The sequence below is a fragment of the Molothrus aeneus genome, chromosome 2 (genome assembly GCF_037042795.1).
Source record: "Molothrus aeneus isolate 106 chromosome 2, BPBGC_Maene_1.0, whole genome shotgun sequence".
Classification (NCBI taxonomy): domain Eukaryota; kingdom Metazoa; phylum Chordata; class Aves; order Passeriformes; family Icteridae; genus Molothrus; species Molothrus aeneus.
In genome coordinates, this window is record NC_089647.1 from 50606247 (window position 1) to 50619615 (window position 13369).

The window sequence follows — 13369 nt, forward strand, 5'->3', positions numbered from 1 at the left end:
TATGGAGGGAACCTCTTGGTGAATTTTCCCAACAGTATGAGATTTCATCTTGTGTTATGCAAGTTGTATAACTCTTTTGAAAGTCTCAGTTTTACTCTGCTTATTTTATTTCTCATATTTCCTCTTTGTCAGGCCTATTCCTCTGTGGGCAGCTACTGGATACTTCTCTTCATAAAACTGATCCTATGGAATAGGTGGGGTGCTTTTTCTGTTTTAAAGTATCTGCAACTGGTATATTGCTGCCCTGTATGGCTGTGTTATGTTGTATTTCAACAAGCTAGGGAAATGGGCCTGAAAAGATGTGCTTTTATCTGTAAACGGTACTTAGGGATCCATTTGTCTTAAGCACATGACTATTCCCACCAAAACTGTCTGTGTGTGTAAGTGCTTTATTGGGTCCTAGTAGCAATAGTGCAATTTTTTTGATATAAGGGCAAATGAGTACTAATGAAAAATTGTGCTGAATTCATAATATTTACCATACCCTAAATGCTGGAAATAAGTTTCTCATTTTTGGAAATGTACTTCCAGGGAGATGTTAGGTAAATTATTTATATTTTTGGAACCTGGAAGTCAGTTTTAAGTATTGATGACTAGTGGGAGTGAAACCTTTGATAGTTCTTCCAGTGCTGTGAGTAATCTCCATTCCACAGATTAAGAAAGATTTCCTTAGAAATTTTAGTTGCTCGGAAGATGTTTTCTTTTGACCTATTATTATTAGTTCTGTAGAAACAGCATTTTTTGTCTGTTAATTTGGAAAGTTTTATGACAGAGAGCATTAAGCAGCAGATATCTGCTTACTGCTCCTTGCCTTGTGGTTGTGTGCATAAACCCACAAGTAAAGAGAATGCATTTGCCATGGCACGATGAGTAAAGGCAGCAGTTGTGACAGAATGTATTTTAATATTTAGGAATGTCAGCAATAGTGAAGAGGATCAATTTTGAGACACCTCTTACTTATCTTGAGGCATGTGAATCCCTACCATTTTAAGTAGGGATTTCTGAGAGTGGTGTTTATGCCTTCTTGTTTTCAGCTATGAAATGTAGAAAGCAAGTGATGTCTCAGCATGCTGTGGGAAAGCAGGCTGGAGGTGCTTGGGGCAGGATTATCCTCCTGACTAAGCCCAGCAGATATTTCAAGGTCAAGTTGTGCAACCACAGGATGCTGAAGGGAAGGTTCATGGTGCCAGGGGTCAGCCAGGAAAGCCCTGTTGGAGCAGAATGCTTTCTGTTCCTGGATTCTGTGCTGGGATGAGGAGGGAAGATAAGATGCCAGGACCTCACTGACTGCCAGTCAGGTCATGGCAGTGACAAGGCAGGCTTCTGGGTTCCAGTGTGAAACAGTGTTCAGGAGCACTGGTGAGGAATTACACCTTCGGTATATGGTTCTGTTGAGTCATAGCTACAGAAAAATCCATAAAAGGTTCGCTGAGGTTGCGTGCATGGAGGACATGAAGAATACCCTGACTACAGTTTCCACCCTTTAGAAATGCGCCCAAATTTCAGGCTGCAGAGCTGCCTCCTGTAGAAGGGAAGACAGTGCCACCAGCACTCCCATAAGTCTGCTGCTACTGTGTGCATGCGGTAGCTCACCTGCACATGTCAGGTATAACCCACTTGTCCTGTAAATCACCAACTGCTGGATGCCCTGGAGGGGCACAGCATACACACAGCATGAATATGGTCAGGTACTCGAATCCCTCTTCCTATCCTGTGTGGAGATCCCTGGGAAAAGGGATATTATTATTATTGTTACCATTATTATAATTATATTAATAATATAAAATAGTATTTTACTCTTTATAATATAAAATTATATTGTATATAATAATAGTAATATAAAATCATTGCTTCATTGAGGGAGGCAATTTCTCATGACAAGTGTTGATTTGAAATTATATGACGGGGTTTATTTGTTGGTGATATTTCTGAGGATGAAAAGGATTATTTCTTATTGTGGGTTTTGATAACTCTCTATTGTCAAGTGGTGTCAGGGCCAATGTAAGACAAACAAGTGATTTTTTTCATTTGGGAAGGATTTCTATTTCTTTACAGGATTAGTCTTTTTCCACTTCCTAATGGTTATATTGTAGATGTTGTGAGTGGAACGTAAATTTATTTCCCCACATCTTCACCAAGAAACAAAATAGGAAAATACGGGGAAAAAACCCTCAAGTGTGTTGCTTGGTGTTTTCATGGTTTTGTTTATCCTGTTGGCTTAAACTCTATTAATTTTGTTGTTTTCAGGGGGTTCTTGGTTTCAGGGGGTTCAAGGTGATAAATCATGAGAAAGCAGAAGTAGTATCTTTTGGCTCACAGACAGGCTGATTCATGGTTGTGGTATGGAGTAGGTCAGGTCTTTCCCAACAAAACATAAACTGCCCATTACTGGAAATCTTAAATTTAAAAAAGATCTTGGATACCTCAGGTGTGGCCCTGTATTGTAGCTGTCTAATGACTGGTATGCAACAAATACAACCCTTTCAAAAGTTTTTTTACATGGGACTGGGATCTTAAAATCTGGGATGTATAGCATTCATACAATAGCAAGAATAAGAAGTGCTAATTACTTGTTCTGATGGTGAGATTACTCTTATTCCTGTGAGGGTTTCCTTTCCCCAGATGTGTCAGTTCTATTTATTGCTGGAGCTGGGGAGGTTGGATGCGTGTCTTATTGGTGTGAGTGCTTTCCTTCTGCCACTCCTGCTGACCTTCCTCAGTTTGGATACCCGACACTTCTGGGTTCCTCTCACAGTACTGAGGTGATGCTGAAGACAATTTCATGATGAAGGAGTATAGTCCAAGGAGGAGCTTGGACACAGATGTTTTTAAGCTGTCTAGTACAGTTTAGAGTAGAGAACGTGAGGGATAAGTGATAATCCATGAGTGCTGGAAGAAACATCTCTAACCACATTCTGTAAGGTATAGAGAAAGGAACAAGATGTCCTCAGCATGACCTTGTTTTACAAATCTCTGGAGGATGGATCGTGGCTATTCCAGAGAGATCAAAAAAAGTACATGGTGCTTTTTCCAAGAACTACTAGACCCTGGGGCCAAAGGCTGAAGCACATAACTTTTCTTGTAACATTCTTTTTCATGCTGTAAGGAAATCATGTGGTCCTCCGGTCCAATATTACTACTAGCCACATGACTGGGTGGATGAAATCAGTATCTATGTTACCATCTTACTGTATATCCTTATTGGCACTATTTGTTGGGTTTTTTTTCTTTACAACAGCTTTAGAAAAATTTCAATTTTCATTGTTTGAGAAAACAAGCTCACTTTTAGCTTCTACTTACTATTTCACTATTCATCTTTTGGCTCTGAAAGTCTGAAATTTCTTAATATTATTGGGTATTTTCCCTCCAAAATAAATTGACTGAGTCTACTGGTTGAATACATAGACTGGCATTGGATTGAGCAGCTTGGAAATAAAGTATAGAGGAGACCTATGAAGAGTCCTGCATGGTCAAAAAGCTCACATAGCTGTGTATGTGGCCAGCAGGAGCTGTTGCCAGCTTTGCTGGCTGATGTGATAACATAGAGGTAACTGGGCTGAAGATGTGCAAATTGTTGCTGTGAATAAAGGTGAAATCTGGAAAGAAACCATCAAGTTGTTTTTAGAGTATTGCCCATGTCTCCAATACTCTTCTTTTGCTCTCCACTGTACTAAGACTAAATACTGTCAGATAATAAACTCAAGGGTCTCCTTCACAGTCCACAGGACTCATGCAAGGGCTTAACAAAAGGCTTTGACAAAAGAATGAATGTCCTATGCCTCTGCTGAATACCAGCCAACACTGAGAATGCTTAAACTTCCTAGCAAACTTGATGTTCATCAGAGACCTGTTTATCTGGTCCCTGTGGCTTTGGGATCAGTGTCTGTGCCTGATGGACTTCAGCTTGGCTTCTAATCCAAGCCCAGTCCTGCCTTGTGCCTTCTCTGCTGAGGCTCAGTGACAAACCTGACCCATCAGACATGGCCTGTACATGGCTTGGTCTGTGCAAGGTGTTGTGTTCATGGGGTTGCCTGATGTGTCTGACATGCTCATGGCCTGCCAGGGCCATGTCACTTTGTCATGTCTCCGTGCTCTTCCCAGTGCTTGAGCATCACCAGATCAATGGCTCACAAAGTGTAGCCTCACCTGGTCTCATCTTCAGGGCCTTCAAACCTGTGTTTTCCACTTTCCATAGCTGTACTGAAACCAGAAATCTCTGGGGTCTCCTTGGTGAGCAGAGGTAAACAGCAGTGCATAGATTTGTGGCATCTTGGTTGGAGCACTGAACTAGGAAGGAGGTTAACTTTTCGACATCTAGGCCTACACATTTTAATTGCTTCATGTGAAATGCACTTTAGAGGCAGGGAAGAAGGGAGCGCAGCTCAGGAGTCTCTTTTTTCCTCTGACCAGTGAAGTAGCAGTCAACTAAATCTAGCTCCATTTTTTATTCCTATAACTGTACAAAAAATAAAGTATTTTCTTTGTAAAATTTCCCAGATTACCTGTCAGTGTTAGTCCAAATGAGTTTTGAAAGAAATTGTATATTTTATTTCGGGTATTTTTTACCTAATTTGGACATAAAAATAGTCAATATAATTATTTAAGGGTACTGAGAAATGTTATCTATAACTAGACAAAATTCAGCTCTTAGCCACTTTGTGGCAGAGGAAATAACCCAAATAGTTGGACTACACTGGCTATTACTGGCTTCTTATAGGAGAAAGCTTTTCCTGGGTTCACTAACAGTATTTCACTTGCAAACATTCATCTGTAATAAATTCCTTGTGGTGAGACACAAGCTCAGTCCCTGTGATATTTCAGGTACTCTACACCATGCAGCAGAGAAAGGCACAGAGAAGCTTTAGTTCACATTGCTGGGGATTTCTCCCTGTCTAGTGGCAGGTCTGCTGGGCCAGCACAGTGTTGCAGCCAAGATGAAAAATGTTTGTGAAAGCCCTCGTTAGCTCATGTGCCAGTGCTGCTGTGCTGCTCTGAGATCTGGGAGATTATCTTCATTAAGTGCTAGTAGTGTTTCATAGATATTTCTACTCTTTCACTGCTAGTTTCAGCATCAGCATGTTGTCTTGTGAAGTATGAAGACACTGAGACAGGAGACACTCCAAAGGGAGTACAGACCACAGGGCTGCCTAGGGGAGCTGGGCAGCAAGGCAACAGAGGTCACTCCCCTCTGCTACCTGCCTGGGTAATACCACAGGCTGATCCATTAATGGGAAAAGAACATCTAGATTAAAGCATAACAGCAAGCTAATTCTTGCAAGCCATTCCTGTGTTAAGATGTAGAATCTGGTATAGTGAGTGATTTAATTTAACAATGTTCCATTTTCCTGTGCCTAACATATACAACACTTGGCACACTGCTTGACAGTTCTATGTTAGAAAATACCATCCATGTCTGTTTCCTCACTAGACTCCTTGTGTTCTGCCTGAAGACTGTAGAGTTTGCATCCAGAAGGCATTTCTTGATGGCTAGACACAGAGACTCCAAAATTCAGTAAATATTTGGGTCAGATTCTGATCTTTGTTCTGCTGATGTGAACTTGGAATAACTCTCTGGATTTCAGTGATCCAGACTTGCACTTTCAGTGACAGAAATTTTCTTGGGCTGGATTTCTGGCTGAGACAAATGGGTGTGCCTTTCTTGGACATGAGGAGCTACAGAGCTTCATATAGATGTAGTAATGAATTTACTGAATATGCTGCTTTTACATTAGTATGTATTAAAACCATGAAGTGGTGTGTTTGGTTTTTTGTAATTTGATTTGAAAGTCACAGCTGTGGAGTAGATTTCCATTGTAGTTACAGCCACTGAGCAGCTTTTAATTCACTGTCTGTAATGCGGCTGGCTGAGTAGCCAAGAAAACACAAAGCTCCAGATGGAATGAAAGATCCACTTGAGAGAAGAGGAAAGGAACCTGCTCTGAGATCTACATTTCTTCAAGCAATGTCAGATATTCCTGAGTTACAGGCCTTGTGCTGCTGTCCCAGACTGCACTGAAAGACTGTTGAAATTTTATTTCTTTGCCCCTGGCATCCCCTGTTCTTTTGAACAAGCAGTGGTTTCCTAGTGTACATATACATTTTTGCATAACATGAAAACATCCCAGTCTGTACTTTCAGTTATTGAAGGTATTTCTGTTATCTTTACACATACAAAAGTGTTTTACATCCTTCTCTACATGTAAGACATATTAGCCCAAGGAAAGAGAGTTGTGCGCTGGGAGGGCTTTTTTTCCTGTCTTTGACATTAGGCAAGTCAATCAGAGCTTGATTTTCTCAGAGCTTGATTTTCAAACAGATACTTTATACTTCTTGTGGTTACTAAGATCAACAGGTACAAGTAGTTCCTTGATATCCATCAAGTATTCTCCACCATTTTGATGTGAAAGGAGAGCTTTCCTGGCTAACAGTGGTCATGAAGGAGTGAATAATTTGCATCAGTTAACACCTGCTGCCAAAGGATATGCAATAGGATTAACAGAGAAGAAACAACTCTGGGTTTCTAAATTATTCTATTTTTGAGATATTTTTCATAATTGCAAATAATTTCAAAACATTTATAAATGCTCTCTCTGACTTTGGACTAAGGACTTCACAGTACATTCGAGAAGCAAATGTCAGTATGAGAAATGGTGTCCTAAGTCTGAGGACATGAAAGTTTATCCTCAAATCATTAGCAGCGTAGTCATTGATCATTTAAACCATCCATCAGGGTTTTTTTATCCTCCAGGATATAAAAGAACACTACTCCACCAAGGCACACAGAAATTCTATGGCAATTGTAGACCTACCAGCCTTCATTATGACAGCTTACTCTGGTCATATCAGGCATCATATCTGGGTAGTTTAGTGGGGTTCACTGCACTCAGACAAAACTACATGAAAAAATGGCATTATTGGGTGAGGAATTCTCTGATGGGTTGGGCTCAAACAGTTATATTAAAGGGGTTCACAGTCACAGAATCACAGGAGGAACAAGATGGGAAAAGACCTTTAACATCACCCAGTCCAACCTATGACCTAACACCTCCTCATCAACTAAACTGTGCCACTGAGTGCCACATTCAGTCCTTTTTTAAACATGTCCAGGGACGGTGACTCCACCGCCTCCCTGGGCAGACAATTCCATTGCTCAGTCACTCTTTGAAGAATTTTTTCTAACATTTAACCTAAACTCTCCATAGCACAGCTTCAGACTGCATCCTCTCATTCAGTCAGTTGTTGCCTGGACGAAGAGACTTTCATCCAGCCCTTTGCAGCCCTTTGCTACTTGATGTGCATACACCTCATTCAATCCAGTAAGGAGGCATAGCTCAGTGATCACTGATCATTACTTTTCTCCCAGAATCCTAGTTATTAATATTCTCCCTATTCATAGTAACAATACATAATTTTTCTTTTTTTTTTGTGTATGTGTGTGTGTGTGTGTGTGTGTGTGTGTGATATCAGAAGAAGAAAACCCCAGCTCTCAATAATTGTTGAGATATTTAGTGACCTTCTTCTCAACAACTCAAATCTTGTAACAAACAGAAAAATTTTAAGCAATGTGGTTTATCATATACCTTAGAAACGATTGATTTCACTGATGGTTCTTGTTCTCCCTGATGTAAGAATCATTTTTTTTCAGTAATTTTTCAATGGGACTTAGTATATAGAAATCATACTATTGATTTTTTTTCCCCCAGGGGAAGTATTTCCCTTTGTCATAACTTTCAGTGTCTCAATTTAAAGGTAGACTTTATAGTCATGCATTCAAAAGTGGTCTCTGTGAAGCATTTGAAAAGTTTGTAACAGTGGAAAGGCAGTTGATACCTACCTAAGTGAAATAATGATAAAATTAAGGAAGGAAAGAGAATTTTGCAGTACATTTGCTATTCAATTGCTGTTGAAGTGGGGATCAACTTGTCAGCTTCATGGGGAGGTATGAGAGTTTTCATCTGCTTTACGGCAGCAGTGACTTCTTGCAGGCTGTTATGATTTATTTATTGGAATCTTCTTGTTTTGGAACAAGAATTTTAGGAATCACCTCAGTTAGAAAAAAATCTGATGAAAGAAGTAAAAAATTTTTGGGCAATGGTCTTTTCAGGAGCAAAGGGAGGAGAGGCTCAATGCAAGGCGAAATATTTTGCTTTTATTTTGCTGTTTTTCACCGTCCAAACCCACCAATTTTTTTTTAAAAGCTGCATGTGAAAGACTGATTTTTGTGTCGCTTATACACTGCATGAAATTTTTTCTGAGGTCATACTCATAATGGCTGGAGTAAACTCACTCATAATTGACCTACATGAATTTTAAAAAAATGCAGTGTTTCTGAGCAGTCCAGCAGTATTTTGCTCTGCAGCTACATCGTGCTAAAGTCAGGGGTTCAATTGGCAGAGTTCAGTTGCAGGGACTGATATTTCCATCTCGTCTTCACCACATTAATTTTTTTCACTATGAGTAGCAGTGCATAGAAGCCAAACTAAGAAATGAGGATCAGGGGATTAAAAGGAAAACTGACATTAAGAATAGAGAAATAATTTTCAAATTCTTTAGATTGATTAATCCTGGTTGCCTACAATTCAGTCTCAACTGACCATTTAAATAGACCTCAAGGATTTACTAACCCTTTTTCAAGTTATTCTGGTTTCTGTCCAGCTTCAATCTCAGAGAACAAGGAAAGAATAACAATGTCTTCCTTGTCTCAAAGAGGCAGCATACCAGTAATTATTTTCTTCCTTATCTTTCTATGCAAAGTTCATCCTGTATATGCTGAAAGTTTAATGACTGAATGGGAACTTTGCCTCACTTTTGGGTTATAGAATCACAGAGTAATTTGAAGGGACCTTTGAAAGTCACCCAGTGTAAGCCCTGGCAATGAACAAGGACAACTTCAACTAGGTCAGGCAGCTCAGACTTCCATCCAACCCAGCCTTGAACACTTCCTGTGCCTGGCACAACTGAGGTTTTAGTTACTTGAAAGGGCCAACTTAACTTTTTTGGGTGCAGCACTAAACCTAGGTGTCATTGCTACTGCACTTCAGCCCAGAATGAATGAGGAATAAGGGAAGCTGACAGTTGTAACCAAAAAGGAATTTCTTTAGGTTAGCTTGTGACTGAAGTACATTGACTAATAAATAAACCTTGAGTCTTAAGTCTTGCAAGGCATGCTGATACCACACATTAATTTGTTTTTCTCATGATATTGAAAAAAGTAGATATACATTTATGTCTGAAGATATATAAAGATACAAATCTGTTACAAAGATACAAAGTTCTCATGAAAATAAAAATCTGATTTTTTAAATTTTGAAGCATAAGCAGGTCCTAGTATTTTGGATCACCAGATGCAAAGTTGTTTTTTCAAACTGTCTCTAATGAGTAAGAATAATACAGTAGGTGTTGATACCTATCTACCAGCTGAGGCACAAAGTGGCTCAGAATCAATTGCTGCAAGGATAAAAGTTGGCCAAAGAACTACTGCTCGGTGTAAAATGTATAGTCATCATCACAGCAAATGTTTATAATCTTCACTAAAAAAGGAAAGAGAATTATAAATCATCTTGCAGGTGAAACTTAGCTACATATGGAAAAACTCAGTGAACTCAAGCAGACAGCTCAGTCAGAGAATGTATCAATGAGCAGACATCTGAAATGATTGAAATGGTGAAGCGGAAGAAAATCAAGCTGATTTTCCATCAATCAAGCTGAGAAGAGGTATCTCAGAGAGATATCCAGAGGTTGGGGTTTTTAAAAATATTTATTTTTAAAAATACTTTGGAAATATCTACTTAAGAAGCCAGGCCAATTAAGTATTACTGAACTGAGATTTCACTGGAAAAATGAAATGGAATCAGTGCCTCAGAGTCCTTGCCAAGTGAAGAATGGAAATTGTGGAGTATAGGTTTGACAAAGAGCAGAGGCACTGGAGGAGACCAAAGGCTTGTGTCTGGAAGCTTTGCACAATGACATCTGACATCTGAGGCTTAAACTGCAGCAGGGTGTGCCAGCTGCTGCTGGAAGCTGGGAACAAGAACTACTGAGACACCTCATGTCTGGCACGCTCTAACGCTGCTGGAGAGGAGGTTTGCACATGAACTGTTAGGAGGGGTGACCAGGCTGCTGGACATGCAGTTGTAACAGGTCAATAGCTTGGTTCATCAGTGGGGGTAAATGCAGACACAAGCAAAGCAAAAGGATGAGCTGTGAACAATGTGATGGGTTGTGTCCTGTCTCTGAGGACAGCAACATCAAAGTATACCAGGTAAAGATTAGAAAAGAGTATAAGTGGAAATTTGTCTCTGACATCTGCAATCTCCCTGCATCTTCACCATAACTCCTGGAAAGATAGTGGCAACATGACAGCCACTGACTCTGACAACACTGAAGGACAGGTACAAATCAGGTACAAAATCTGATGTAATGCAGTCTGCATTGGCTTTCAGAGGGACCACTCTAGTAAAGCACCCCCAGAGCCATACTAGGACATTGTCTGGGAGACCGCTAGGTGGAACACACCAAGACTGAACCATGGAGCAAGATAAAATGACAGCAGAGTGGAGTGGCTGAGCTGGCTTCCCAGCCTCTTATCATTTAGCAGGGCAGGTATGTATGCTTCCTGCTGGCTTCCCCATCTGAGCAGCCTCTAACTCCCAGAGATGGCATGTAGAAAAGGTACAGCAGAGAGAGGTGAAGTGTACCTTCAAATTTTCAAATGTTTTTTTGCTTGAATTCCAGAAAGCCCATAATGGGATTTCCCATTTGCAAAATCCTTCAGGGAAAATTGTTGATTTACAGTGGTACACCTGGCTGCTGCCTGCCAAGGGACTGCCTGCACAGGAGTGCAGCAGTCTGCCAGGGAAAAGCAAGCAAGACATACCTGACAGGTCTTGCTGAAATGGGACTGTTTCTATCAGATCATGATAAACAAGCAAACTCCAATAAAAAATGTCTTGGAAACCTCCCAATGGGAAACACCCATTAGTGACATCACATCAAACCATCCAGACCCCATTCAATTATCAGCAATAAGTTCAGTTTGCTGAAGCATAGAGAACATGAAGTTGTTAAAGGATATTTATGAGATACAGTCTATGGAAAATGCTTTGCAAAGCAAGGGTGTGTGATTGTATAAGGCTCCAGTTCTCATAAAATGTTTCTTTTTGCCAAAAAAAGTCGATGGATGTATGTTTTCATGTAATCCTCTCATTTGCCTGAAGAATAGAGCTGCTTACTGCTAATTAAATCAGTTAGGAGTTTTGTGGGAGCTCACTGGTACAGGTTGTGGGGTCAAGATTCCATGAGCATTAGTCATGATCAGTCTCTTTGATAAGGTGCAGTTATGCTATGCTGTCTTCTGGATATTGAACAAGCTAGGGAAATACCAATGCCTCTTTGTGAGAGAAATACTTCTTGTTGCACTACTGGTGATAGGTATAGCAAAATAACTAATAAAAAAGAGGTGACTGTATTAATGATTGTGAGACTTTTCTCAGCTGCTTACAGAATATTCTTTCTGCCTCTTCATTCTGCTTGGGGGAGTCTATAACAACACCCACCAGGATATTTGCCTCGTTGGCCTTCCCTGGAATCTTACCCATAAACATTCCACCCTTTAGTCCTGGTCATTAAGTTCCAGACAATCAAGATATTCCCTAAGCTACAGGACTACCACACCACCCATCCTTCCTTGCCTATTCCTTCTGAAGAGTTTATTGCCATCCATTGCAGTGCTCCAGTTGTTCAAGTCATCCCACAATGGCAGCTATGTCCTAATTTTCCTGCTGCACAATGGCTCCCAGCTTCTCCTGTTTGTTGCCCATCCTGCATGCACTGGTGCAGTGTACTTCAGTTTGGTTATTGACCCTACCACATTTTTGAACAGGGAAGCCCAAATTCCTGTGCGACCATTCTCAGGTGCTTCTGTGGTTTCTATCACATTGAAAGCCCTTGTGTCTTTGCTGCCAGAAGGATCTCCATCCTCTACCTCCACAGACTGAAGGACCTGGCTACACACCATCCCTTAAATATCAGTATGCTGCCCACAGGCTTATTTCTAGCAAGGCTTGTCTCACCCTTTTTGTCCTGTCAAATCTAGTTTAAAGTCATTTCAATGAGCTCCTTATTCCCTTCCCACTGCCAGAATCTTCTTTTCTGAATTCTCCTGAGAATGTCAGCTCTCAATTTTTATCCTCCACTAGCACTTAAGTATTTAAAGTCATCTAAACTAGCTAAACAACACAACTCCCACAGCCTCCATCCTGTCTTTATTTCTGAATAATCCAGGAATTGTGGAGAGTTAGAACCTGAAAGGAACACCTTAGAGAAGAAATCTGTAAATCTGCAAAAAGCCAGAAAATTCCCATAATCAAAGCCTAATAGTAAGTGAGTCCAAAGACCCCAAATCTCATAGGAACTACAACATTGAAAAAGTAGGAATAAAGAGTATACAGGCATACTGCAGAATTTTCTAATAATCATACTCATTACTGAAAATGGAAAGGAAAGCCCTAGAAGCTTATACTGAGTGTTTCAAAGCAAAGGGGAAACATATAATGAACAGTTAAAGTCTGTTAGTATCATAATAGTATCATAATCTGAGAACACAACCACTGCTGGCGGCTAGGCTGTAACAGGATGCCAGCACAAGCCCTGATCCGTCTGTGATGAACGATTTGGAGCTGTCTTGCAGCCACGAGTCATCGTGCTAGGAGCTGTACAAACATGGCTGACCCAGCATGTGGTGGGTGAGCAGGTCCTGGAGGGAGGGAAGGAGAGGAGCACTCGGTTCTGCACGCAAGCAGGCAGCACAGGTGGTGCAGAGGGAGCAGGAACCACCTTAATCCTGCCTGGGGTGAGTCCTGGTGTGACTGAAAGGTGTCCCAAAGCACTGATAGTGTGTGCCTGGATCTATCCCTGAAAAATGCATTGTTTGTCTTCTCATCACACCCTGGTGAACTTCATACATACAATATTCAGGACCTAAAGAGCTCTGTTGACTAAAGTTTGCATGGTTATATTATTGTGATTGTTATAAGGGAAGAAACATCCATTGCATTCTCTATTTTTTTCCAGAGAAGGACTGGCCTATCAGACAAGAGATAATGCAAAGACTATGGGGGTACTGTGATATTTATTACTAATAGTTTTTCAGTTTTCTGTGTAATACCGTTTGTTTTTTTTTTTTTTTTTTTTTTGCTTGAGGAGTGGTCAGAGCTCATTTTCTTCATGTTTTTAAGAAAAAAATACTCGCCATAATCAAATCACTAAATGTGAGGTCATTTAGCTTAGTACATGGTATGAAGATGGCTGTATATTGTGATTTCCTTGCAAGAGATTGAAATATTTTTTCTTAGTTATGTATTATGTAGGA